This window comes from Kogia breviceps, chromosome 12 (assembly GCF_026419965.1).
Source record: "Kogia breviceps isolate mKogBre1 chromosome 12, mKogBre1 haplotype 1, whole genome shotgun sequence".
In the NCBI taxonomy this organism is placed as follows: domain Eukaryota; kingdom Metazoa; phylum Chordata; class Mammalia; order Artiodactyla; family Physeteridae; genus Kogia; species Kogia breviceps.
In genome coordinates, this window is record NC_081321.1 from 56854184 (window position 1) to 56881244 (window position 27061).

Genomic DNA, 27061 nt, shown 5'->3' on the forward strand with positions numbered 1-27061 from the left:
TCAGATGGAATAGAAAAGAATCCGATCATTGAAAATCTAATTGGGAAACAAAACTTTCTTGCCATTGCTAGTAAGAATACTGTGCTATCATTACTCTATTTCAGAGAGGAAGAACTATTTCAGACTCATTTGGTTCAGGGTGTTAGTCTGTGGTTACTGTAGAGCTGTTTGGTCGTTCCTTTTGGACGTTTGTCGGCAAGTGATATGGAAGCAATTCTCTGATATTGCTTTTTATTCTCTTTATTTATTCTCTTTAAGTATTCTCTTTATTTATATGTATGACTTTCAGTTTTGGTTTCAATATCAAGAACTTCTGATTATTCAAAGATAATTTTTGTGCCTCCTGTTACTACTGGCTGCTAATAGTGCTTTTCATAGAAAATGGTATTTAATAACGTATTTTTCTTTCAACTCTCTTTTATAAGTACTTTTGATTAACGAGTAGTTTTGTCTCTAATGTTTGGACTACCCTAGAGAGATAGAATGATAAGACACTTTTTATCCATCATATAATGATACGTATGTAAAAACTATATATTTTAATTTGGAAACTATTTAAGAACTATAGACTTACAGAACCTCCTGTGGTTTTCTGTTTAGATATTCAATTTAAAGGAACCTGTGTATCAGTGTGTAAAAGATTGTAATTATTTGCAGAATGAGGCTTAGAGTTGTAACTTTTTGAGGGCAAGTTGATTATTTTTAGACTGAGTTACCATGGAAGTGTTTATTTCTTTCTTGATCATTCATACATTCCTTTTGTTTTTAGGAATATGGCTTTCACAGAGTGAAAGCCAGGCACTTGGGAACACGGAGGAGTCCTGTGTCAGTGTTGACGGAGGCAGGGGTTTGTGTGTGCTTTGTCTGGGCTGGTTAGCTTAGTTGCCGTGAGCCTGCTATTCATGAGGCAAAGGTCAGGAGTTCCATTTAGCTTCAGTCTGAGTGATGGCCAGGGAGTACACCTCTCACTCCTGCCAGCTGTCTTGGAAATTCCTTGGTTGTCCTTGGTCACAAAGGTGACTGGATTGGGATGGATCTTTTTACCACTGGAAGAATATTAGAGGAAATTCAGCGTGATGGTTAGGAACTCTGACTCTGGAATCAGACAGACCCATGTCAAAATTCTTGGTCTGTGACCTTGGGAGAGTCCCTAAACCCCTCCAAGCCTCAATTTTCTCACTATTGAATAGGTTAATGTTTGGTTTGGGCATGTGCTACCATTGCTTTCTTTTTCCAGGTGGGAGTTAGCTGCTTAGATCCGTGGTTCCCAAATGTTGGACTGTGGAGTGGTGTCAGTCCACGACAAAGTTTTCACTTGTCTGAAGTGAAATGAGAATGAGTGAACTTCTCATAAACATACACTTATTGAATTTAGAAGATAATATTTTTTTTTCTAAAATTACCTCTTACCATTTTTGGTATAAGCATATTAGGTTTTTTTTTTTAAAGAAATAATGGGGATAGTAATTGGTAGTTATTTTCTTTTTAAATGTCTTTGGCAGAATAAAAGTTGGCAACTCTGTGTTCGTTCCCCCCTATCCTCCACCCTTTTTTGTCACCTAAAGATTACGACTTTGTGAAATCTGAAAATCTTGGTTTAAACAGAGCCAGGAGATTGCGGGGGGAGTACTCATCCAACATATTTATGCATATTCAAGTTAGGTTTGGGGTACATTCTACCCTTGGACTACCCTACAGGAGCTGTATTGTGATTCTCACCTCCATTGCATCTAATTTTGTCAAGTTTTACATGAATACTTACGGCACATTTCAAGGAGCAGTTCAGATTGTTTTCAGATGAGTTCAAACAAGTTGCTCCAAATTATTTGTTTAAAGCTGTGTTTCTCAACCGGAGTCCCATGAGGAGACCAGCGAACCGTGGGGGCCGCTGGTGTAAGTCATCCTCTGTTGATGAGCCAGGAAGACAAATACCTCGCCTTTGACATAGTGAAGTAGCAGAAAGTGGCTTTCCTTTTCACCTCTCCTGCAGGATCCTTGATGCTAGAGTGAGAAAAATCTTCGTTTAATATAGCAAGTAAACCTTGTACACATATTGGTATTCAGGATGCTTTCTAGAGAAAGAGAATGGTTCAGTACTTTGCATAATGGGTTATGTAAGTGGAGCCCCAGAAGTCCTCCTGGGGACACAAAACAGTTATTAGCATAAGTGTTTATTGAAATTGCATTCAGCTGTTTAGATGAGAAGCTTATTGACCCCCTGGTTCACTTAGAGTTGGGAGAAAACTTAAGTTGGAAACCTATCCTAAGTGACTGTTAAATTAAGGCTTAACATTTGTTTCCTTCCAATGTTTTTGGTTAGGTAATTTAAAAAATTCGAGTGCTATAGAAATACATAATTTGTGTTAGAATGCCTAAAGCAAAATGTTCAGGTTAAGCTGAAACAGCTTAGGCCCTCTGTCCTTTAATTTTAAAGAAAGTGGAGGTTTGCTGCTTTAGATATTAAGGATGCCATTGTTTTATAGAGTTTTGTTGTACATCATTGTTTCTGTTAAATTAAAAAATCATGTAGAATTCATTTATTTTAAGAATGCTTCAATTTTTCCTCCAGAGTGCTGCTGACGGCAGAAATGAATGGTATGTTCGGAAGTCTGGAGGTGCGGCCCAGAGTGTCCTGCTATAAGTAGAAAATTTCATGATGCCTATAGCGTTTTGTTTTTAAAAACTCATATGAATTTTGCATTTTGCTATTTTATATGTATGTAAACAGTATTTTAAAGTACTGCCAACTAAAGTTGGTGCCCCCAAGAAGGGTCATGTGTTCATCCTGTGGATTTTTGTGTCCTTTTGATGTGGCTTGTATTACAATTTAGTAGCACTGTGCTTAACTGTTTAATTTTGGCTCATTAAAAAAAAAAATCCTGTATTCTGATGGTTTTGGTGAGACACGGGAGATGGTGGAGAGGTCCTCACACTTTCTACATATTTCTTAACAAATACCAAACTTTCTTTTTTTCTTTTTTTTTCCACGTTATGCGGGCCTCTCACTGTTGTGGCCTCTCCCGTTGCAGAGCACAGGCTCCGGACGCGCAGGCTCAGTGGCCACGGCTCATGGGCCTAGCCCCTCCGCGGCACGTGGGATCTTCCCGGACCGGGGCACGAACCCGCGTCCCCTGCATCGGCAGGCGGACTCTCAACCACTGCGCCACCAGGGAAGCCCAGCAAACTATTTTAAAATACTACTAAGGAGCTGTAGTTTCATAGAAATAAAATGACTCTGAAAGGAGATTTAATAATTATGAAAGTAAGAACAGGGGCTTCCCTGGTGGCGCAGTGGTTGAGAGTCCGCCTGCCGATGCAGGGCACACGGGTTCGTGCCCCGGTCCGGGAAGATCCCATGTGCCGCGGAGCGGCTGGGCCCGTGAGCCGTGGCCACTGAGCCTGCGCGTCCGGAGCCTGTGCTCTGCAACGGGAGAGGCCACAACAGTGAGAGGCCCACGTACCACAAAAAAAAAAAAAAAAAAAAAGTAAGAACATCCGAAAATTTAAGATTATTCAATTATCAGTATATTTCTAATGTTATAAAAATATAGCAGCATTGTCTAATAAACTTACTGGAGTGATGGAAATTTCTGTATCTGCATTATTTAATATAGTGGACCTCAAATGGCTACTGAACACTTAAATTGTGTCTAGTGTTACAGAGGAACTGAATTTTAAATTTTATTCAATTTTAATTAACTTTAAGTGTGAACAGCCCCTTGTGGCTATTGTATTAGTGCTGCTCTCTAGGGTTAGGAAGACAAGAGGGAGAAGAGAGGTTAGGAATCTTCGTGCCACCCCTCAGCTCAGTTATAGGCACTCAATAGGTAGTTGTTAAATAAAATAATGAATCTTTTAAAATTCTTTCAATTTTAAATACCAAGGTCTGGGACATATTCTAGATTTTTAGGGAATGATGACTAGCCTTTTGGTTTTTTTCTTGTGTTGATTTTTAAGATTTACTTTTATTACAAAAGCATATAGGATAATAAATGTCCTACTTAAATAATTATAAAATGAACTACCATGTACCACTAACTAGCTTAAACAGTAGAACAGTGCCTCTTTGAAGCCCCTTTGTACTTCTTACCACTTGTGTTCTCTGACATGGTTCCTAAGTAACCGCCATCTGAATTTTGTGTTAATCATTCCCTTGATTTTCTTTTTAATTTTGGTGAATGTATTTTAAAAAAATCCATTTTCCTCTCTTCACATTTGGAAGTTAAATTCTGTGTAGTTTTCCTTTATCTTAGTTCTCCCTGACTCCCAACAAATTAGATACTATTCTTGTTTTAAACACTGTTGCTTTTATTTGCCTATATATTTACAAGTGTCTTTGCTTATTTCCATTTGCATCTCAGACTTCCTGTCTGGGATCTGGGATCAGGTCATTTTCTCTCTGCCTGAATATCCTTTAGAGGGTCTTTTGTTGAAAAACTTTTTATTTGTTTGAAAGTACCTTAGTCATATTCCTGAAGGTAGCTTTTCTGAGTGTGCATTCAATGCTAGCAGTATTTTTTTCTTTATTATAGATCTTATTCCATTCTCTTCTGGCTTTTATTGCTGTTGAAAAATTGGTAATTCGTGTAATTTGTCATTTCTTTAGAGAAACAGTTGGCCCTCCATATCTGCAGGTTCTGCATCCTCAGATTCAACCACCTATGGGTTGAAATATTCAGAAAAAAATTCTGGAAAGTTCCAAAAAGCAAAACTTGAATTTGTTGCATGTTGACAACTATCTATATAGCATTTCCACTGTATTAAGTATTAGAAGAAATCTAGAGTATACACGAGGACATGCATGGGTTATATGCAAATACTCACAATTTTATATAAGGCACTTGAACATCAGAGGGTATCCTGTGGCGTCTTGGAACCGTTCCCGTTTGGATAACCGAGAGACGACTGTATCTGTTGTTTCATTATAGCTAGTTTTAGAATCTTTTCTTTGTCCTTGGTGTTCTGCACTTTCATTTTGATATGTCTAGAAGACGGTTTCTTTTATTTATCATGCTTGGTATTCAGTCGCCTTTGGAATCTGAAGATTGGTGTCTTTCAACAATTTTGGAGAACTGTTGGCCATTTTCTCCTCAGATTTTATTTTCTATACTTTCTATCTGAAACTTGTATTTGAAGTATGTTAGATCTTTCTACTCTATCCACCAGGCCTCTTAACCTGTTTTTTATATTTTCCATTTCTGTATTTTTCTGTATTGTGTTTTGGATAATGAGTATCTTTTCTTCCAGTTAGCTAATTCTCACTTCAGCTTTGTTCACCTGTTTTATTGAATTTTTTTCACTTTAACAATTATATCAATTTTTTTTATTGTGCTAAAATATACGTAAATAGAATTTACCATTTTAACCATTTTAAAGCGTACAGGTCAGTGACATTAATTATATTCACTATGTTATGCAATTAGCACCACTGTCCATCTCCAGGACTTTTTTCATCATCATAAACTTCATGAAATCGGTACCCATTCAACAGTAAGTCCCTGTTCCCTCTTCACCCAGCCCCTGGCAACAACTATTTTACTTCCATGAATTTAACTATTCTAGGTACCTCATATACGTGGATCATACATATTTGTCCTTTTGTCTGGCTCATTTCACTCAGCATAATGTCTTTAGGGTTCATCTGTGTTGTACCATGTTTACTGAGTTTCTAAAAATTTGATTTACTATGTTTTTTTAATCTCCAGAAGTTCCATTCAGTTCCTTTTTTAAGACTGTTTATCCTTTTTTTATAGTTATTCCTTTTTTAGTCATGTTCTCAAGATATCTTTAATTTCTTAAAAATCTATTAAATATACATATTTTATATTTGTCTGATAATTCCAGTATCTGAAGTCTTTTTTTTTTTTTTTTAAATAAACTTATTTATTTATTTTTTATTTTTGGCTGCATTGGGTCTTCGTTGCCATGTGCGGGCTTTTTCTAGTTGTGGCGAGCAGGGGCTGTTCTTTGTTGCGGTGAGCAGGCTTCTCATTGCGGTGGCTTCTCTTGTTGCGGAGCACGGGTTCTAGGCACGCAGGCTTTGGTAGTTGTGGCACGTGGACTCAGTAGTTGTGGCTTGCGGGCTCTAGAGCGCTGGCTCAGTAATTGTGGTGCATGGGCTTAGTTGCTCTGCGGCACATGGGATCTTCCTGGCCCAGGGCTCAAACCCTTGTCCCCTGCATTGGCAGGCGGATTCTTAACCACGGTGCCACCAGGGAATACAGTATCTGAAGTCTTTGCAGATGTGATTCTGCTGTTTGTTTTGCTGGCTCTTGCTCATGGTGCTGTGTTTTCCTAATTTGTTTTGTAATTGGACTGTGAAGTTCCTTAGAAATTTCTCTCTATTAATTTTGCAGAGTGATTTTTAAAAAATAGTATATAGCTTACAGCTTATGAGTAACCCCATGGAGATTAGTATCCTGTGTTCTTAAACTTTTTATTTTGAAATAATTTCTAACTTACAGTAAAGTTGCAGGAGTGATATAGTAGACTCTTACACCCTTTACCTGTATTTACCAATTTTTAACATTTTGCCATATTTGTCTTACGGCACACACACACATTGTTATTTATTTTTGTGAACCATTGAAGAGTATGTTGCATGCCTTTTTTACTTCTTAATACCCCAGGGTGTATTTTCTAAGGATAAGGTATTCTCTTATGTAATCACAGTACCGTTATCAAATTCCAAAGTTTAACATTGATAAATACTTTAGTGTGCATACACTTTATATTCCAATTCTGTAGATTCGATCATATCTTGTATTTGGTTGTCCTTTCCTTTTAGTCTCCTTTAAAGTGGAAGAGTTCCTTAGCTTCTCTTTGTCTTTTATGCAGTTAAAGAATATAGGTAAGTTATTTTATAGAAAGTTTTTCAATTTGCATTTGCCTGATTTGCCTCATGATTTCAGGTTATTTATTTTCAGCCAGACTACTGCAAAAGATATGTGTCCCTCTCAGGATGTCACATGGTGATATACATATGTCCATTTGCCCCTCATTAGCGATTTTAATTTTGGTCAGGGTGTTGACTTGTTTATTCACTGTATAGTTACTGTTTTTCCCCTTATAATTAGTAAGCAACCTTCAGGGAGATCCTAGCATTATGTTTTGCTTTTTCTTAATGAAAAGCTAAGTACAGTAATAATATATCTTTTCATTTGTATAGTGCTTTCTAGTTGGCCAAGCATTTTTTTTTTTTTGGCTGCGTTGGGTCTTCGTTGCCACATGGGCTTTCTCTTGTTGCAGCGAATGGGGGTTACTCTTGGTTGCAGTGTGCAAGCTTGTCATTGTGGTGGCTTCTTGTTGCGGAGCACGGGCTCTAGGTGCACAGGCTTCAGTAGTTGTGGCATGAGGGCTCAGTAGTTGTGGCACACAGGCTTAGTTGCTCTGCAGCATGTGGGATCTTCCCGGACCAGGGCTCGAACCTGTGTCCCTTGCCTTGGCAGGCAGATTCTTAACCACTGTGCCACCAAGGAAGCCCCTGCCAAGCATTTTTATACATACCTTGTTTATTGCTTTTTTTATTGCTTTTTTTAAAAAAAAAATTGCTTTTATTGTACTTCATTCTATTGCGTTTTTTACAAATCAAAGGTTTGTGGCAACCCTTTGTTGAGTGAGTCTATTGGTGCTATTTTTCCAATAGCATTTGCTTGCTTCATGTCTGTGTTACGTTTTGGTAATTCTCACAATATTTCAAACTTTTTCATTATTATTATTTGTTATGGTGATTTATAATCAGTGATCTTTGATGTTAACTACTATGGCTTTCTGAAGGCTCAGATGATGGTTAGCGTTTTTTAGCAATAAAGGTTTTTTTTTTTTTAAGGCAAACAACTTTTTATTTAAATTCAGGTATGTACATAGGGTTTTTTTTTTAGATGTAATGCTGTTGTATGCTTCAGACTACAGGATAGCATAAACATAACTTTTACATGCAGTGGGCAACCAGAAAAATTTGTGTGACTCGCTTTATTGCGATACTTTATTGTGGTGGTCTGGAACTGAACCTGCAGTATGTCTTAGGTATGCCTGTATTTTATGATCTTATTTTAATCTTTATGGAAATAGTACCTATTTTATAGTTCTGGAAACTAAGATTCAGAAACATAGCTAGCTAATAAGAGGTAGCATTGGAATTCAAACCCTTGTTTTCTGAAGTTTTTTTTCTTTTTTTTTTTGCGGTACGCGGGCCTCTCACCGCTGTGGCCTCTCTCGTTGCGGAGCACAGGCTCCAGACGCACAGGCCCAGCGGCCATGGCTCATGAGCTCAGCTGCTCTGTGGCATGTGGGATCCCCCCGGACCGGGGCACAAACCTGTGTCTCCTGCATTGGCAGGCGGACTCTCAACCACTGCGCCACCAGGGAAGCCCTGAAGTTTTTTTCTTTAGGTACAGTTGCCTTTTAAGTTGGTAGATAGACTGTTAACTCAGGGCATGGTCTATGTCTTGTTTACTGTGTTGTCAGTACTTCAGACAGTTGAATGAATAAATATCATATAGACATGAGTTGCTATATGACTTGAGGGTCTTATATGATAGTAGTTCTAATGTAATTGTATTACTTTTCACGTATTTTATATTTATATATAAATATAGGTATATGTATAATGTGTAAGTATATATAGGTATATGATAATATACATAATTGCTTAGAGTTTAAAGCTTGTGTAGAAGGATTTTCTGATGCTTTGCATAACTGTAGCTAAGATTTTTTTCAGATTAAAAAGTTAATGGATTTGCACATAGCAAAGAAAATTTGGCTTTCTTTTTCTTGGCCACGCCACACAGCCTGTGGGACCTTAGTTTCCTGACCAGGGATTGAACCTGGGCCTTCAGCAGTGAGAGTGTGGAGTCCTAACCATTGGACCTCCAGGGGATTCCCTCAGATTTGGCTTTCATAAAGGCATTAGGTGATAAAGATCAGTGAGGCAGATTTTCTGATATTAGTTCAATTCTTTTTCTAATTGTTAAACTAGTCTTGAAGATTTCGCTGATTGGAGGAAATGACTTAAAGTTTTTCTAAGGTCAACTTTTTCACCGATACTAGAATGTAGTGTTGGTTAATGTAATCTTTTGACCTGGTGAATTGGTAGAAACTGGGCCCTATCCACATTCACCTTTTTTCCCCTTTTACTTTCTACCTCCTTTTCTTGGTTAAAGCTGGAGGGACTTAGGCATAGAACCTTGGTTAGAACACGAATTCATTCCTCCGCTTCAGTTATTGGGAGCCTACTAGCTATCAAGAACCATGCGGGGTGCTGAGGTTAAAATGGTGAATTCAGATAGATGTGGTTGTTGTCATGGAGCACAATCCAGAGGTGATGAACTATTAATATATCCCTTTGTCTGTATTAGTCATTTATATATATATATATATATTTTTTTTTTTTTTTTGTGCTACGCGGGCCTCACACTGTTGTGGCCTCTCCCGTTGCGGAGCACAGGCTCCGGACGCGCAGGCTCAGTGGCCACGGCTCACGGGCCCAGCTGCTCCGCAGCGTGTGGGATCTTCCCGGACTGGGGCACGAACCCGTGTCCCCTGCATCGGCAGGCGGACTCGCAACCACTGCACCACCAGGGAAGCCCAGTCATTTATATATTTAAATTGAATATATGTAAGAAAATCTTATTTATATCTGCTGAAACTTTTCTGGCAAGGGAGAAAATTCTGAGGACTCTTACTTAATGGATTATGTAAGTATAGGGTTTGAGACTGAAAACTACTCAGTTAAGCATGTTCTGAACATTGACTGATAGCTTTAATTTAAATTGAAGCCTTTTATTAAAGCCTGACCTAAGTAAATTACATTCAGTATAAAGACTGCCATTTGCTTCCTATGGGGTTTTATGAATAGTTACTAGGAGTAGTGTCTTGGAAGTTATATATTACACGGCTTTTTTACATTCCCTTGTCTCCCACTCCCTCAAAAAAGTTTAATGTTATACATGCAAGTGCATATTTTTTTTTTGACTTTTATTTTGAGGTAGAGATTTATAGAAAGTTGCAAAAATAGTATAGCCCTGTGTACTCTTCATTCAGCTTCCCCACAGTGACATCTTAGATAACTGTCATACGATAGGAAAATGAGGAATTGATATTGGGACGTTACTGTTGACTAGAATACAGGCCATGTACAGATACCACCTACATTTCTCTGTGTGTGTGTAGTTCTGTGTAGTTTTATCCCACATACAGTTTTGTTTAACCGCTACCACAATCAAGATACAGAACTGTTCCATCTCCACAGAACTCCTTAGTGCTACCTCTTTGTATTCACAGCCCATCCCCCCATCACTAGTTTTGTCATTTTGAGAATGCTGTAAGAATGCAATTATACAGTGTGTAACCTTTCGAGATGCATGTTTTAAAAATATAATTTGTTTTAATTGTAAATGTAAAATAACATTTCAGAAAGGTTAGATTGTAGAAAAAACAGATTTTGAATCTACCACTCTAATACAGTCATCATTCGGGTTTTTTTTTACATCCCGTTTTTATGATGTTTTATATCATATTTATAGTGTATGTTCAATTTTGTTTGCTTAAAAAAATTTTTTTTTTATTTTATGGCTGCACTGTGTGGCATGTGGGATCTTGGTTCCCTGACCAGGGGTCGAACCCGTGCCCCCTGCAGTGGAAGTGTGGAGTCTTAACCACTGGACCGCCAGGGAATTCCCTTGTTTGCTTTTTTAAAATTTTCTAATTTTTAAAAGTGTTTTTAAAAAATTTTATTTATTTTGGGCTATGTTGGATCTTGGTTGCTGCGCATGGGCTTTCTCTAGTGGCGAGCAGGGGCTACTCTTCGTTGTAGTGTGTGGGCTTCTCATTGTGGTGGCTTCTCTTGTTGCGGAGCTTGGGCTCTAGGCACCTGCGCTTCAGTAGTTGTGGCGCGCAGGCTTAGTAGTTGTGGCTTGCAGGTCAGTAGTTGTGGTGCATGGGTTTAGTTGCTCTGCAGTATGTGGGATCTTCCTGGACCAGGGATCGAACCCATGTCCCTTGCATTGGCAGGTGGATTTTTAACCAGTATGCCACCAGGGAAGTCCCTCCTTGTTTGCTTTTTTAAACTCAACATTATATTAAGTATTTCCTGTGTTATCATCATACTTAATTTTTGCTATTATAAGAAACGTTGCAGAAAACACCCGAGTATATATATTTTTTTATAATTTTGGTTATTTCCTTATAGCAGATTCCCAGATGTGTGATACTGAGCCAAAGGATATAAAGGTTTATTAATCCTGAGACATTCAGTCAAATTGCTTTTCAAAAGGGGACGGTATTACTAGTACTGTTTCACTGTATCTTTGTTAGATTGGATATTAGTGTTACTTTCCCCCCCCCAACTTAATAAGGTGAAAAGGTACTTCATTGTTCTAATTTTAGAGTGCATTTCTTTCTGTAACAGTTTTTCCATGAGGAGTAAAATTGATTGTAATGTCAAAATGACATGAACTTTTAAAAAGGTGATTTTGCTTTTAAGTTATTTGGAAAAGCATTTTAATATCTGTGCCAGTGTTCAGCGGTTCTGAGCAGGAAGTTGAATCACCAGATCCTTCTCTTTACCTTGCCTGTAACCTTTTCAGTTTATAGGTTTGTTACCTACGGAATGATTACCAGTTTCTGCTTTGCTTCCTCTCTGGTTTCTGCCATTATCACCTCCTAGTTACTCTCCTCAATCTGGGTCCTTGACCTTTTCCTCTGTTTGTTCCCTCTTTAGAGAGCTGCTGCTCCCTCCACTGGCACCACACCAGCATCTCATTGACTTTTCCTACTTTTTTGTCAGCTTTAGGTGCCAGGTCACTCTGATATGTTAATACATTACCTGCATTACTGTAATGTTATCCTTACTGTGTAACCCTGGGAGCCTGCAGTCTCAGTAGTCTTGGACGGCTTTTTTGATGGCCACCACAGAGTTATATGGTTAATCATGTATGGAGTATGTGTAGTGTACCCAAATATAAAAATAACAGAATAACAAGGAAATTGTGCACCTTTTACTTTTCTGTTTTGGAAGAAAGCATTACTATATTCTTAGAGTAGTAGTCAGACCGTCAGGGTACTAACAAAACCCTTAAAGTAAAACAGAAGTTTTAAATTGAATGTCATTGGGTGCCAGCACTGTGCTTAATTTTATTTAGTCGTCATAATATTCCTGTAAATTTTTGAGGTAGCTACATGGGAAGATCTCATATGTGATGTTGAGTAGAAAGTTGGAAAAGTTGGTTAGCAGGGAATCATAAAAAATGATATATATTTTAAATTTTAACTCAAATATACACTCCTTCACCATTTTTTCCCACTATAGGCTCAGAGCTTTTCTTTATGGATGGGTCCTTTCATTAGAGTTCTGAGTTGTCTTTTTAGCATAATCCACACCCATGAGGCATTTATCTATTAAGTATTGTTGTCTGATAGAACAGAGAATTTATTTTATTTTATCTTTTGTTTTTTTTTAAATTGGAGTATAGTTGCTTTACAATATTGTGTTAGTTTATATTGTACAGCATAGTGAATCAGCTATACGTATACATATATCCCCCCCCTTTTTTGGATTTCCTTCCCATTTAGGTCACCACAGAGCATTGAGTAGAGTTCCCTGTGCTATACAGTAGATTCTCATAAGTTATCTATTTTATACATAGTATCAATAATGTATATATGTCAATCCCAATCTCCCAGTTCATTCCCCCCCCCGCCCCCCTGGTATCCATACGTTTTAGAACAGAGAATTTAAAGGCACTTTTAATGTATTAAATAAAATCCTTCCACAGTTTTATTCTTTTTCTGCTATTCTCTTAAAGCTGTTTTACATACATATAACTCTATAATAACTTCCAAAAAATAAGTAGCCTTTGAATCTTTCTGAACTTTTCAACATAATTTTTGGAGAAACAACCCCTTTCACGCTCATAATTCATCAGTTTACATAATCTTAAATTACATAATTACAGTAACAAGTGCAGTTGGCATACATGGGTTTGGGAACAAACAGCTGGCTCTTGTTAAGCCTCCAGCTCATTTGGTGAGAGTAAAAGGGTGAGGACACAGAAAGTGGTTGACTTAGAGGACTACCAGGTGCAAGTGGTCAGCCTGTGATGGACATTAAGAAGTGATTTATGGAGGAATTTAAGCTCTTTATTTCTCTAAGTTGATAAAGTAGAGGTCCTGTTAGATGAGTTTCTATTGAATTATTATTCTCATTTCTGTTTTATAGAGGAGAGCACTGAGGCTTCAGAGTTAAGTAAGATTCCCAAGGTCAGGCAGGTAATAAATGATGGAGCCCTAGGACTTACGAACAAATTGGACTTAGGAACGTGCTCTCGGAATGGAACTCGGGGACTTACTGTACTGTAATAGGTTTATAATACTTTTTCCAAATTAATACATAAAAATCAAACAAAAAATAAAGAAAACATTTTTAATCTTACAGTACACTACCTTGAAAAGTACAGTAGTACAGTACAACAGCTGGCATGGGGGGCTGGCATTGAGTGAACAGGTAAAAAAGAGTTACTGACTGGAGAGGGAGATGAGGAGGGAGATGGTAGAGCTGAAGGGTCGCCAGCAATAGGAGACAGAGGGTAAGCTGCAATTTCACTCACATCCTGGGCTTGAAATAAAGATACTGTACTATTGTACTCTGTACTATAAAGTACACAGAAGCACAAACTTGTAGAGGATGCACGTACGTGACAATGTACGCACATGACAGTGTACGCCAGATACATGAACTAACTTACGTGACTGGATGTGTGAATTCATGTTCATATCTTTGAATGTTTGCAGCTTGAAGGTTCGTATGTAGGGGACTTACTGGATTTGTATCTAGATCTGTATAAGGCTCAAATACAGCACGTCGTTTTGCCTCCTGTGCAGGTGCTAGATGCCTTTTAGGTCATCTTATTTACCCAGCCATTAAGTACTTTCGAGTGGTCTTCAGGTATGTTTGGGGTTGTGTTTTTGCAGTTATCCCACATCTTGGGCCCTTCTTTCATTTTCCTCCTTAGTGTTTCTTTTGTACTAACTATGTAAAGAATGAGGGTGCATCCCAAGGTGAAAATAAGGCTTACAATCATTTGTTTTTATTTTATGTTGGCTATGTATATGTGAGAACAAGACTAAGATCTTGCAGTGTTGTAACTGCTAAGGTAATTGTGAAATAAAAGAATGTAAAGGGGAAAAATGGAGTGGGGAACAGACATAAACTTTGCTCTTCCTTCTGTTAAATTTCCTTCTTAGTTAGGAATCTGATCAATCTTTATCTGTCTATTGTTATTTCATGAAGCATCAGTTGAGCCATTAGGATCTAAAGAAACGGATATGTATATAGTTAGTGGAAAAAGTTATATTTCAGACAGTATGTGAGGCTTTTAGGCTATTTAAATCTTGAAAATAGCTTAAAGAACTTTCAGTTCTACCTTAGGTGGTACTTGACCCAGGATTGAAAACCATTGATATGAATTTAAATGTTCATTTGTGTGGTTGTTAATCTGTAACTTTGGTATGATTATAATTAATATTATGATTAGTATTACTCTTTAGTTAAGTTTATCAAGTACGTTGGACACTCTTGAGCCATTTAGTATATGTTTACTAGTAAATATAAAATAAAATAGAATAAAAATGAAACTTATCAGTTGATAACATTCTCCTTTTGCTTTGTAAATATCAAGATATATGAACTCCACATATTAATTCTAAAGCACTTTTTCCTCCTACTTGCTTTTTTTTTTTTTTTTTTTTTTTGTGGTACGCGGGCCTCTCACTGTTGTGGCCTCTCCCGTTGTGGAGCACAGGCTCTGGACACGCAGGCTCAGCAGCCATGGCTCACGGGCCCAGCCGCTCCGCGGCATGCGGGATCTTCCCGGACCAGGGCACGAACCCATGTCCCCTGCATGGGCAGGTGGATTCTCAACCACCGCGCCACCAGGGAAACTCTCTTGTTTTTTAAAAAAATAAATTTATTTATTTATTTTTGGCTGAGTTGGGTCTTTGTTGCTGCGCGTGGGCTTTCTCTAGTTATGCTGAGCAGGGGCTGCTGTTCGTTGCGGTGCGCGGGCTTCTCATTGAGGTGGCTTCTCTTGTGGCAGAGCACGGGCTCTAGGTGCGCGGGCTTCAGTAGTTGTGGCTCGCGGGCTCTAGAGCACAGGCTCAGTAGTTGTGGATCACAGGCTGTAGAGCGCAGGCTCAGTAGTTGTGGTTCCCGGGCTTAGTTGCTCCGTGGGTGGGATCTTCCCGGACTAGGGCTCGAACCTGTGTCCCCTGCATTGGCAGGCGGATTCTTAAGCACTGTGCCACCAGGGAAGCCCTCCTCCTGCTTTCTTGAGTGTAACTTTATTTCGCGATTTTAATTTCTTTTTCTTTTTTGACATTAGTCCAGGTGAATGTGGCAAAGGAATATACTAATTTTTTTTGATAAGCCAGCTAGCATCTTTCACTTACTGAGATATTCTAGCCTTCAGAATACTGTAATCGGTTATGACAACAAACCTTTGAGCTACATTTTTTTAAACAAGTAATTAAGTCTGTAAAATTTATATTGTACATAGTGATATAGCTGTGTGATTAGATGGCTAAGTCATAAATGTCATAGTGTTAACAAGAGACCCCCCAAAATGGTATTTTTTTCACAAAAAATAAATATAATCCTCTTCGTAAATGTTACCATGTTATGTACCCCACCCCCCGTCAAGATTTTTTTCCCCTATTTTCCTGGTTTTATAATTGGACTTGAATCAGAGGAAGAGGGAACCAGATTAGTATTACCTGCTGTTATATTGTTTTCTTTAGCAGCAAAACCAAAAATCATATGAAATAGTAACATTTAAAAATAAGCTTGAAAAAGAGTTTGAATTGTTTCTTTCAATTGCTTGAGTTTTAATTACTGAGGGACTGCTATGTTCAATCTTACTTGGAATTTAAGAGATAAAGAGAAAAATTCTGATAGAAAAATATCTTAAACGTTCTTTTGACATTTGAAACATTGCCCATGACTTTGTCCTCCCCCTTCCCCTTGTTTTCTAGCCTTTTGGATTTGAATGATTTTGGCCCTTCTTAGGTTCTTTACAAAATATTTCTGGTGCATGTACCCATTTGAGATCTAGACCCTAACCAGAAATTCCAGCCAGATAGTTTTTATTTCCTTTTGGCGAAGCACGGTTTTCAGAGTGCTGACAAAATTATACTGCATCCAATTTTATTTCTGTAATAAAGGTTGCTTTGGGTAAGATAAATTCTTCACCTCTTTCTTCCCCTGTTATACTTTGTTTTGATTGATGCAGAGTTGCCATAGTTGTACCTTTTCTTACTAAAGAGGAAGTGAGCCCTCTACCCTGTATATTGGTTATTGGTAACCTCTAGTAGCCCAGATTCTCAGTCCTGATTAACATTGCCTACAGATGAGGAAAGTAGAACTGTTTATGCATCAGAGGATTGGAGAGAATTGTCTAAATTCTTTAACAAATTTTTAGCTTACTCATTTTTAATAAAAGGGTAATATGTGTACATGATTCAAAATTCAAAGGTGCAAAAGGGTATATTGTGAAAACAAGTCTCATTTCCCATCTCCCTGTCTACTAGGTCCTCTCCCCTGAGGCAACTGCTGTTTGTAGCAAGTTTCTTCCTACATTTACAACCATATCCACTCTTTTTATTGGTTACATAGTATTCATTGCATTGAATATATACTATTCTGTTTTCAGTTGATATGCAGCTTTTTTCTTATCTTTTCCTTTTATAAATAATGCAGCGGTGAGTATTGTATACATATATCACACCTGTGTAAATATATCAGTACTTTGAATTTTAGAAGTGGAATCTCTGTACCAATAGATCTATGCATTAAAAATTTTGATAGGTATTACCAAATTATTCTTCATGGTATATTCATTTCTAAAGTTAGAATATTGGTTTTATAATATATTCTTTGCAAAAGTCTGATCACTGGTTGGTAATATGCTGTTTATAACCAGATTTATTTTTTCTTTTTATTAAATACGTGGTTTTAAGCACGGTTCACTCATGTTGCACAAACTACGGGCATTCACTTGTTTACTTTGTTAAAAATCTATTGTTTTAATCACTAGCAGTCACTGTAATTTGACTCTTTTATATAGGTAGTCTCTATCTTGTAAATGAATTTTGTGTGTGTGTGTGTGTGTGTGTGTGTGTGTGTGTGTGTGTGTGGTATGCTGGCCTCTCACTGTTGTGGCCTCTCCCATTGCGGAGCACAGGCTCCAGACGCGCAGGCTCAGTGGCCATGGCTCACGGGCCCAGCCGCTCCGCGGCATGTGGGATCTTCCCAGACCGGGGCGCGAACCCGCATCCCCTGCCTCGGCAGGCGGATTCGCAACCACTGTGCCAACAGGGAAGCCCTGAATTTTTTTTTTTATGAATTGTTTTTAAAAAGATTGTGGCTAGAGGCTTGGGCTGGGGGAAATGGGGAATTAAAAAAAAGGAATTTGGGATTAGGAGCCTGTTTTTCCAATAAGTCATAAAAATGGTATTTAGCTTATTACTAGGTCAGGCAATGAAAAATGTTGTAACTCATTATATCACAATATATTCGAATCACCCTTTATAAGACTGGTGGAAATTCATTCACCTTATTGCATTCCTCTCTTAGGGACCTGGGTCTACCCAAAATCTAGGCCCTTGTTTGTGACTTCCATTACCTGGGACAGGAGAGTAGGGGTTAGATAGGGTGATGCTTGGGGAGCAGTGAATGAGTTAGGGATAATAGAAGGAGAAGTAGCAATAGAATGAGCTTAAGGTGCTTTAATTCCTTCCATTTGTTGCTACTCTGCAGTGCTGGGCCAGGATAAGGGAGGGAGCCAGGAAATGGGAAAGATGGGATTTTTTTTCCCCTTTCTTTCAAGTACTTTCCTCTTTTACTAGTCCCATTCACAGGATCCTGATACCTGGGATTCAGGTGAGTTGAGATGAATTATGATTTGATGGAGGAGATGGAGAGGAATGAAAGTGAAAATACCTTTACTTGTCAGGAAGGTTTATAGAGTCTGAGAATGGGGATACAGATTGGAAAAGAAGATTTCTAGTGATAAGACAAAGAACCATCTGTATGTCAAGTATTTATAGCTTGTTCTTTTCTTTCTTTCTTTTTTTTTTTGGAGGCAAGTGGGTGGGCTGTGTTGAGGGCATTTTAAGCATTGTTTTTTGGGGAGACAACCTTGGGGGAGCATTGTTTTTGGGGGAGACAAGCTCCTAACATCTTGGCTTCATGTGTATTTTTTTTAAAGAGTATTCTAACCATTTTTCCCTAAAGTGGAAACATACACAAAGGCTTTGATTTAAAGAGAATGTTCTGTTATATCTCAGTTGGTTTAAAGGTATCTGTGCTGGTCTCACTTGAAGTGGTAGCAATAATTCTCTTTCTCTTCAGTTCCATGGTGGGGCAAACCAGAGTTGACTATACAGCTGTTGTTCTTAAGACATGTCTAAATTTCTCAGTTTATTTATGAGCATCAACAAACACTTTGTGCATACTTTGTGCCATGGGTTGAATGGGTCTCTTTTCCTTTAATTTAGCTTAGAACTAGTAATGGAATTCCTGAGGTTTTGAGAGCAACAGTGTTAGCAAACTTAGTTTTGAAACTAAAGGCAAATTAAGATACCAAGCAAAACAGAAGGAGACTATTGCTTTAGAAAGGGATCTTAAAACTCTGCTGACACTTGCAAACCCAGTATCTTATATTTATATAAGCTTTAGATAGGAACTGCTATTTTTCTAAAATTGTTGGTTTAAAAATAATTGTTACATTAGTGCATTTAAAAAGTTGCTTCTAACACACTTTTGATATGCTTGAGCTCAGCCTTTTCAGCAGTGTATTTCAGACATTTGAGCATCAGCCTTTTTGGTCTTATTCTGTCTCAGACCATTTAAAATAATTAAGATGAGAAATGCAAATCAAAACTACAATGAGATATCATCTCACACCGGTCAGATTGGCCATCATCAAAAACTCTAGAAACAATAAATGCTGGAGAGGGTGTGGAGAAAAGGGAACCCTCTTGCACTGCTGGTGGGAATGTAAATTGATACAGCCGCTATGGAGAACAGTATGGAGGTTCCTTAAAAAACTACAAATAGAACTACCATACGACCCAGCAATCCCACTACTGGGAATATACCCTGAGAAAACTATAATTCAGAAAGACTCATGTACCAAAATGTTCATTGCAGCTCTATTTACAATAGCCAGGACATGGAAGCAACCTAAGTGTCCATCAACAGATGAATGGATAAAGAAGATGTGGCACATATATACAATGGAATATTACTCAGCCATAAAAAGAAATGAAACTGAGTTATTTATAATGAGGTGGATGGACCTGGAGTCTGTCATACAGAGTGAAGTAAGTCAGAAGGAGAAAAACAAATACCGTATGCTAACACATATATATGGACTCTAAGGGAAAAAAATGTCATGAAGAGGTTAGTGGTAGGACGGGAATAAAACACAGACTCACTCGAGCATGGACTTGAGGATATGGGGAGGGGGAGGGGTGGGCTGTGACGAAGTGGGGGAGTGGCAGGGACATATATACACTATCAAATGTAAATTAGATAGCTGGTGGGAAGCTGCTGCATAGCACAGGGAGATCACCTCTGTGCTGTGTGACCGCCTGGGGGGGTGGGATAGGGAGGGTGGGAGAGAGGGTGATGCAAGAGGGAGGAGATGTGGGAGCATGTGTGTATGTATAACTGATTTAGTTTGTTGTAGAGGGAAAACTAACACACTATTGTAAAACAATTATACTCCAATAAAGATGTTAAAAAAAAAAAAATAAAATAAAATAAAATAATTAAGATGGTTTGTGGATGTCAGGAATTTGATAAGCTTCCATTAAAATCTAATGTGTTTTTAAAAATTGCTTAAAATGGCCTTTGAACCTGTTAAAATATGCTACCATCATCTGAATCATGAAATTTAGCTGAGTACTGCTAAAATGACAAATGATAGCACTTGACATTGTGATGTTTGTTCTTTAAGTGTACTGTTTCATTGCCTTTGGAAGATATTAGCAGCATGTACTCTGAAGGATTATAGTAATTAAAAATAGGACTTTCCCTGATTAAATCTATTTAATTCTAACTTTTTTTGTGCATCCCACTAATATTCATTTGTGACCTCAGCTATTCATGTGAATTTTACCCATGAGATTTTTTTGAGTGCCTACTATGTGTTAAATCTGTCTACATATTTTGTTTTGTTGTTAGGTATCTCTTACAATCTTAAAATTTCTCCAGGACAAGAGTTATGTTTTCTTACATTCTTTGGTAATTCTGTACTGTGCAATGCGATGACTGCTTTGTTATGGTGGGTAGAGCTTATTTGCTCATTTGGCCATTTTAACAGATGGTATCCTCAGCCTCTACAACTCAGTGCTTCCTTTGTTGTAGAGGCTGAGGATACCAAGTCCAATAAGAACTCTGCCTTCAAGTTGCTTAGACTTTGATGGGAGATTCAGAAAATAAATCAGAGTACCCTGTGTCATTCATAGTTTGAAGTTATCTTTGAGAGGTCCACGGCTCTACGTCTGATAGAGAAGATTTTTGTACTCACTCTGAAGAATGGAAGCTAACATTTATAATAAAGTGTCTCATGGTTTCTATATCAATTTATCTTCCTAAATCCTTCAACATGAGCATGCTATCCATTTTATACATGAGGAAACTTAGAGAAGTTGCATAATTTGTTGAAGGTCATTTAGATAATAAGTTGTAAAGATGGGATTCTAACTTAGTGTTCTTTCTTTTATACCAGGGTTTCTTAACTTTAGCACTATTGACATTTTGGGCCAGGTTATTCTTTGTTGTGGGGGACTGTCCTATGCACTATAGGATGTTCAGCAGTATTCCTGGCTGAACTCCGGGCTGGGAGTAGGGTAAGGAAAGGAGGCATCTGGAGCACAAAATTTAAGGAATCACTCTCAGGATGTTTTAAGTGCTGATTCAGCATTTAATCCTCACAACATTTGAGAAAGTTCTTCCATACCAGCCTGTTGATTCTAGGTTTTCATTCAGTATTCTCTGGTAAGGACATCAGGACTAAATGGCATTTAGATGTTCCTTGGGAGGTGAAGAGCAGTGATGAGCAGGGGCTTTTTGCCTAATTTGTCTCTCTCATCCCAGAACATATACTCTTGGGCAAAAGTGACTAATAAGAAATGGCATTCATAAGTGCTAAGTAAACACCTTCTAAGTAGTACAAAGCTTAGAATCTTTAGGTGATATGTTACAGAACAAAGAAACTAGTTGCTTCAAACTAATGCAAACTTAGAGCAAAAATTGTACATTGAATATACTCAGTCTAATTAATTTGGTCCTGGTGGTCTAGCACTTACCTGCTGGTATTGATTTTATACCGTTAGAAATTGTGTTAATTATTTTCTCATGCCTCTGCTTTAGTATAAGTATATTCTTGTTGTATGGATACATCCATTAATACCTTTTGATTAACTGGACTGTAGTTTTCATGCTAAACACAATCTTGGTAGTTTGTGTAGTTCTCTAGAATGGAGTCTTTCAAAAATGAAGGATGTAATAAAAACTTGAATTTTAGGAGAACTGAGCAATAGTACCTAACAGAATTATTAATAGTATCTAGATTTGGAGTCTTAAGTAGTTAGTTTTAACTTATATTTAACTTTCTGTTAAGCATGACTGTTTGACCCATGATAATACTATTTTTTTCTTTTCGGTTTTTTTTTGTCTGCTTTGGGTCTTCGTTGCTGTGCACCGGCTCTCTCGTTGTGGCGAACGGGGGCTACTCTTCGTTGTGGTGCATGGGCTTCTCATTGCGGTGGCTTTTCTTGTTGCAGAGCACGGGCTCTAGGTGCATGGGCTTAAGTAGTTGTGGCACGTGGCTCAGTAGATGTGGTGTGCGGGCTCTAGAGCACAGGCTCATTAGTTGTGGCACATGGGCTTAGTTGCTCCGTGGCATGTGGGATCTTCCCGGACCAGAGCTTGAACCCCTGTCCCCTGCATTGGCAGGCGGATTCTTAACCACTGTGCCACCAGGGAAGCCCATCTTTTCTTTTTATATTGGTAAGACTGGGGCTAGATTACAGAAGTCCTTAAAAAGCTGGTAGAGTAGGCAGCTCTTGCTATTGGGTTGGCCAGAAAGTTCGTTCAGGTTTTTCTGGTGCAAGGTTAGGAACTTTTTGGCCAACCCAGTATTACAGGCAATAGAGAGCCATTAATTAAAAATTGTCTCTTATTTCTGGACCCAAATTTAAAGGGTGGTTTATGTGGTTTATGTGGTTATGTGGTTAGTTCAGGCCCACTTGGATAATTCCCCATCATAAGTCAACTTTCTTAAAGTTAACCTAATCATGGGAGTGAAATCCCATCATATTTGCAGTCCCAAGGATTATGCAAGGTAATACACCAGGGAGCAGGGATCTTGGGTCTTTGAATTCTGCCTACCGCCTACAGTCCTCATTGTATAGCTGACAGTAAGTATTGCAGTTGCCTCTGTTGTGTCAGTCCTCCTTAATACATTTATCAGTGGCCACAGATGGTGAGCTTCTGCAGCAGTGGTAATAGTTTTCCCTTTGGGCTCCTAAGAGGAGTTTGGGCAGATGTAGTTAGCAGGAAGTAGCCAAGTGGTGGAGCAGTGTCTCTACATTTTCCTTTTCAGTGCTAAGAGGGAGATGGGTAATGGTGGCTCAGATGCATTATATCAGTCAATGAACAATGTATCCCATAAGTTTTTATTTATATTTTAAAATATACAGGTAGTCTTAGTTACATCTAAACAAGAATACCACTTAAAAAACTTGTGGTAGAGCATAAAAGTTACTAGACATGGAGCTATGTTTCTGCCAATAACTCGATATTTTGAGGACAGATAGCATCCCATTTCCAATTTGAGATTGAGTACAAAAATATCCTAGGGCTGAGAATAGGCATGGTAAATTGCACCAACAAAAATCTTTTGTGAATTTACCGTGGAGGAAAAGTCTTCATTGAGTATGCGTGGAAAAATGTGATATAAACTCTTCATGCTTTAGTACAGTAGATGGGACCTCATATTTTATATTAATTACTCTGTATAATTAATTTTCAATGCAGATTCCAGAAGTGTTTTTGCACATGAGTTACTTATCTTTTTTTTTTCCTATTTTCTTCATCTTTGGTTACTTAGAATCCTCCTCCCCCTTCTGTTCCAGAAGTGTTGCATTAGTTTTTCTTCTCTTATTTTTATCTTCATATTTACTTTGAGTAATGCTTTTACTTTAACCTTAAATTTTCTCCTAGTGCTTTAAAAAAATTATGAGACAGTAAAGTTATCTTCAGATGTCTCTTATTTTCACTCTAGCACTGTTTGAGTTGGCCTTTAAGACATGCTTATTTTGCATAAGTTTCTGTTCTTGGAGAAGAGTCACTTATAGCATTAACATTTCTAGGAATTGTTTCAAAGTTTAGTTTATTGTCTTAATGTTAATAAGACTTCCAGAAGTCTGTTTTTTGTCTTATATCCCCAAAGAATATATTTGATTTTGTTGTTTTACTTGGGTTCTGTAGCATTTGGTTTGATCCCAGATATTTCAAAAAATTATAATTAACTTTTAGTTTTCTTTCTAGTTTATCCAGTAATTTAGAATAGTACTGCAAATACAATTATGCTGATAAGTTGGGAAAGTACTGATATGTATTCTTCAGTGGAAATAATTTTAATATATTAATACTGTTAACTACTAAATATATTTAAGGAGATTGCTTAATAAATGTTAATACTGTATTCAGCTACTAGATAAAATTTTGTGGTGGAAGCAATAAAACATTGTATGAGTTAATTTTTGGTAAGTTATAGAAATTTGTATAGCCTTTTATACAGTTACCAGTGAAATGTAACCGAAGTTAATTAGTGTCTATCCCTGACTATTAGAGTATACAATTTTGTTGGTCAAATATTTAACTGGTGTGATCTATAATCATTGAAACAAACTAATAATACATAAAAGTCGATGTTCTGTGTGTGTATGAACTGATACATTTTCAGAGAATTAAAAATAATAGATTCCTGAATGGCTAATAAAATACTTTAGTGATTGTTACTATTCATTATTGATTTTCTGAATATTATTGATGAAACACTGATCCCAATTGCTGTTTTGCTCTTGCTATCCACTACAATTATTTCCTTGGTGATAGGCTTGTATAATTAAATGTTAATCTAAGGCATAATCGAAGATGTGTGCTAAAGATCACATAACATATCCAAAGGTAAGTAGAAATAGTGATCCGTCTACAAATACGTGGCTGCTTAGTGGAGTTGTTTAAGAGCATGGATATTATCAAAGACTCTACTGAGCTGGACATGGCAGGCTGAATTGCTAAGTGAAAGAGGTTATTCAACTAAGAAATGGTTAAATGTCAGAGCTGGGCTTAAGACCCTGATCCTCCACTTCAGGTACATTGCTTTTGTACTGTGCCACAGCTGCATTAGAGGGCTGAAGGTTGTTTTCGGCTCTTTTGTGCCTCCATTTAGAACTCCTTTTCCCTCCTTCTCTCGGTCACACATGAAAACACAGGAAAAAATATTGAAAGAAAACTTGGTTATACCCTTCTGTATACTGGATAAATTAGATCAGTTAAGTAGTGGATCCTCATGGAAGGGGGAGGGAGCGCCTGGCTACTGCTCAGGGGTTTTAGGTGGGAGTGTAATGGGAGAGCATGAGAGTCTTCTGTCTTTGGGTGTGGGAAAAGAGAAAGAAGTGAGAGAGGATGTAAGGAACCATGACTCTCAGGTGCTGGACCAATGAGTGTTTTTCAATTTGTGATGAATATTAATTTAGATTGAGGTGCACTAGTGAACATAGATACCATTTGTAGATGTATGAAAACTAATAGGACCTTACCAATTTAGAGAAGGAAAATTTTAGGTTAGGTGTAAAAAGTAATATTATAATTCCTGAGAAAGCTTATAATAAGTTTGTGACTAATAACTGTATGGCATAATGACTTGTGCATTCCATGATTGTGTTTATTTTATAGTGTTTCATTTAGATATATTATTTTTCTTTGATTTTCCATCTCTAGGTAGCTATCAGCATACAATCAAAATAATTTAGATAAAACTGTGAAAAAGTTCTATATATGAATTCCTTGGAACCGTGACTTTAGCTCTGAAGTTTGTTCCTTGGGCCGTACCCTCCCATTAGAATGGCCTGTTGGCTAAAGGAATAGTCCTGGAATAGTAGCATATCTCAGTTTAGTGGGAAGGCCATGGTTCTGGCTGTAAAAGTTTTGTGGTCTTAACTGAGACCCATTTGGCCGTTGTGTATTATAGCATACTGACTTTAAGATGGGCATCTTTTTTTTTATAGCATCCTATTGTTTTTGGTTATAGGAAATTGAGGTTGATAATGAAGTCCAGTGTAAAATACTTAATACATAAAATAGTGTGTAATATAGTAATGCATAGATTATAGGACTGGGAATCAGAAAGTCTTAGCTGTCCTTATGTAGTTTTTGTCCTTATGTAGTTTAAGTATACAGCAAAATTGAGAGAGAACAAGAGAGAGACAGAGACAGAGACATTGATCTTCTTTATTTCTTCAAATGTTTCTCTACTTCTCTGAGACACATTTCAATGCCTTCTTCCTCTCTCAAGGCAACTGTTATCTTCCTCTTCTCTAAATTTACCCTTTATATTTTGTAGTTTAGTACTTAGTCATTTAGTTTTTTACATTGTTCATGAATTGTTTTCATGTCTTGGTCTTGGCAACCCCACCGCACACACTTCTTACCTCTCCTCGTGTACTGCTAAATCTCAGACTCTTTGAGTGCAGGAGTCTTGTCGCATAGGAATTTCTCCATCATGTTCTCTGACACGTGGGAACTCACTGACGAATACTTGAGGTTTTCTTTGGTTGCTCTATCTCCGACTCTGTTTCTTGTTTGATTATATGAGTGTGCAGTATAAACAGTATAACACATATGATTTTAATGCTCTTAAACCTTTGTGATAGTTATTTAAGTATTTGTAAATTTGTTATGTAGTTGATACATGAAATTGAACAACTATATGTTGTAGATCAGCATAGGCCATTAGTACTGCTGGAAATGCAAACCAAGGCTCATAGTTTTTATCTTTATATGAAGAGAACTTTATTAATTTAAAAAAAACTTCAGTAGATTCTGATGTAGTTGCTCATGGTTTCAATCTTGTGCTTTGAAGTATTTTCTTTTTCTGGAATGAAGTTCTTGGTTGTGACTGTGTAGAAGAAGTATGTTAATTAGATTATATTTAGTTGGTGAATTTGTGCCCACAAGAATGTGACTTTTAAAAAGTTTCAAGTTGTGCTCGGTTTGGCAGCACATATATTAAAAAGTTGCAAGTTGTACAGTTCTTGCAGATAAGATTGTTTCCTGTTTTCTTTTGCATGTTTAGTACTTTTTATATATTTTTCCATGAGTAGCCTTTCAGTTTGTCCATTTGTATCATTTGACACTCAGACTTTATTTCAGTTCAGCTCTACCATCACTGGGGCTTACAAATGTTAGTCATTTGAAATGTCAAAATTTGGATTTGATCCAAGAGTTACAAATAATATAAGCCTTTATATAAATATATCCAAATATATATTCTTAGGGGGAAAGGAATAAATAAAATATTGTGTTTATAGAGTGGTTTTAAACAGTTAGGCTTTAGAATTGCTACATGCCCAAAGTATTTCTCCAGTGAATTGCATACTGTATCAGTTCATGAATTGTGCTATAAGAAAGGTGTTTTTTTTTAAAGTGACCTGATTTAATAAATTAATATACGTTTTGTTTAAAGGTGTACAGTGCACATTCTGTTTAATCCAAGGTTTTAGGTTATCCAGAAACTTCTATTTACACGTATACAGACCTCAGACAGCAGTGATGTCAGAAGATGCAGGAAGGGCAGCAGAGCCTTGCACTGCTGCTCTCTGAATGCTGAGAACGCAAGTCAAATACATTTAACTTAAAAACAATACTGAGAGATCACTGGGGAAAACCTCCGAAGAGAGAAGTCCACAAAAAAGGACACATAAAGGCAAG

At 37.4% G+C, this 27061-nt stretch overlaps 1 protein-coding gene across 9 annotated transcripts in view; it reads left to right on the top strand.

The window, feature by feature from the left end:
* FRS2 (fibroblast growth factor receptor substrate 2) overlaps positions 1-27061 on the top strand; it is a 121015-nt gene that overhangs the window by 3854 nt on the left and 90100 nt on the right. For 3 of the 9 annotated variants that reach the window (XM_067009728.1, XM_067009729.1, XM_067009727.1), the window contains exon 2: positions 2570-2595. The exons of the other annotated variants lie outside the window; for them this stretch is intronic. The gene's annotated coding sequence lies outside the window, so the exon portion shown is untranslated. The remainder of the gene's footprint in view (positions 1-2569; positions 2596-27061) is intronic. 9 annotated transcript variants of the gene reach the window in all.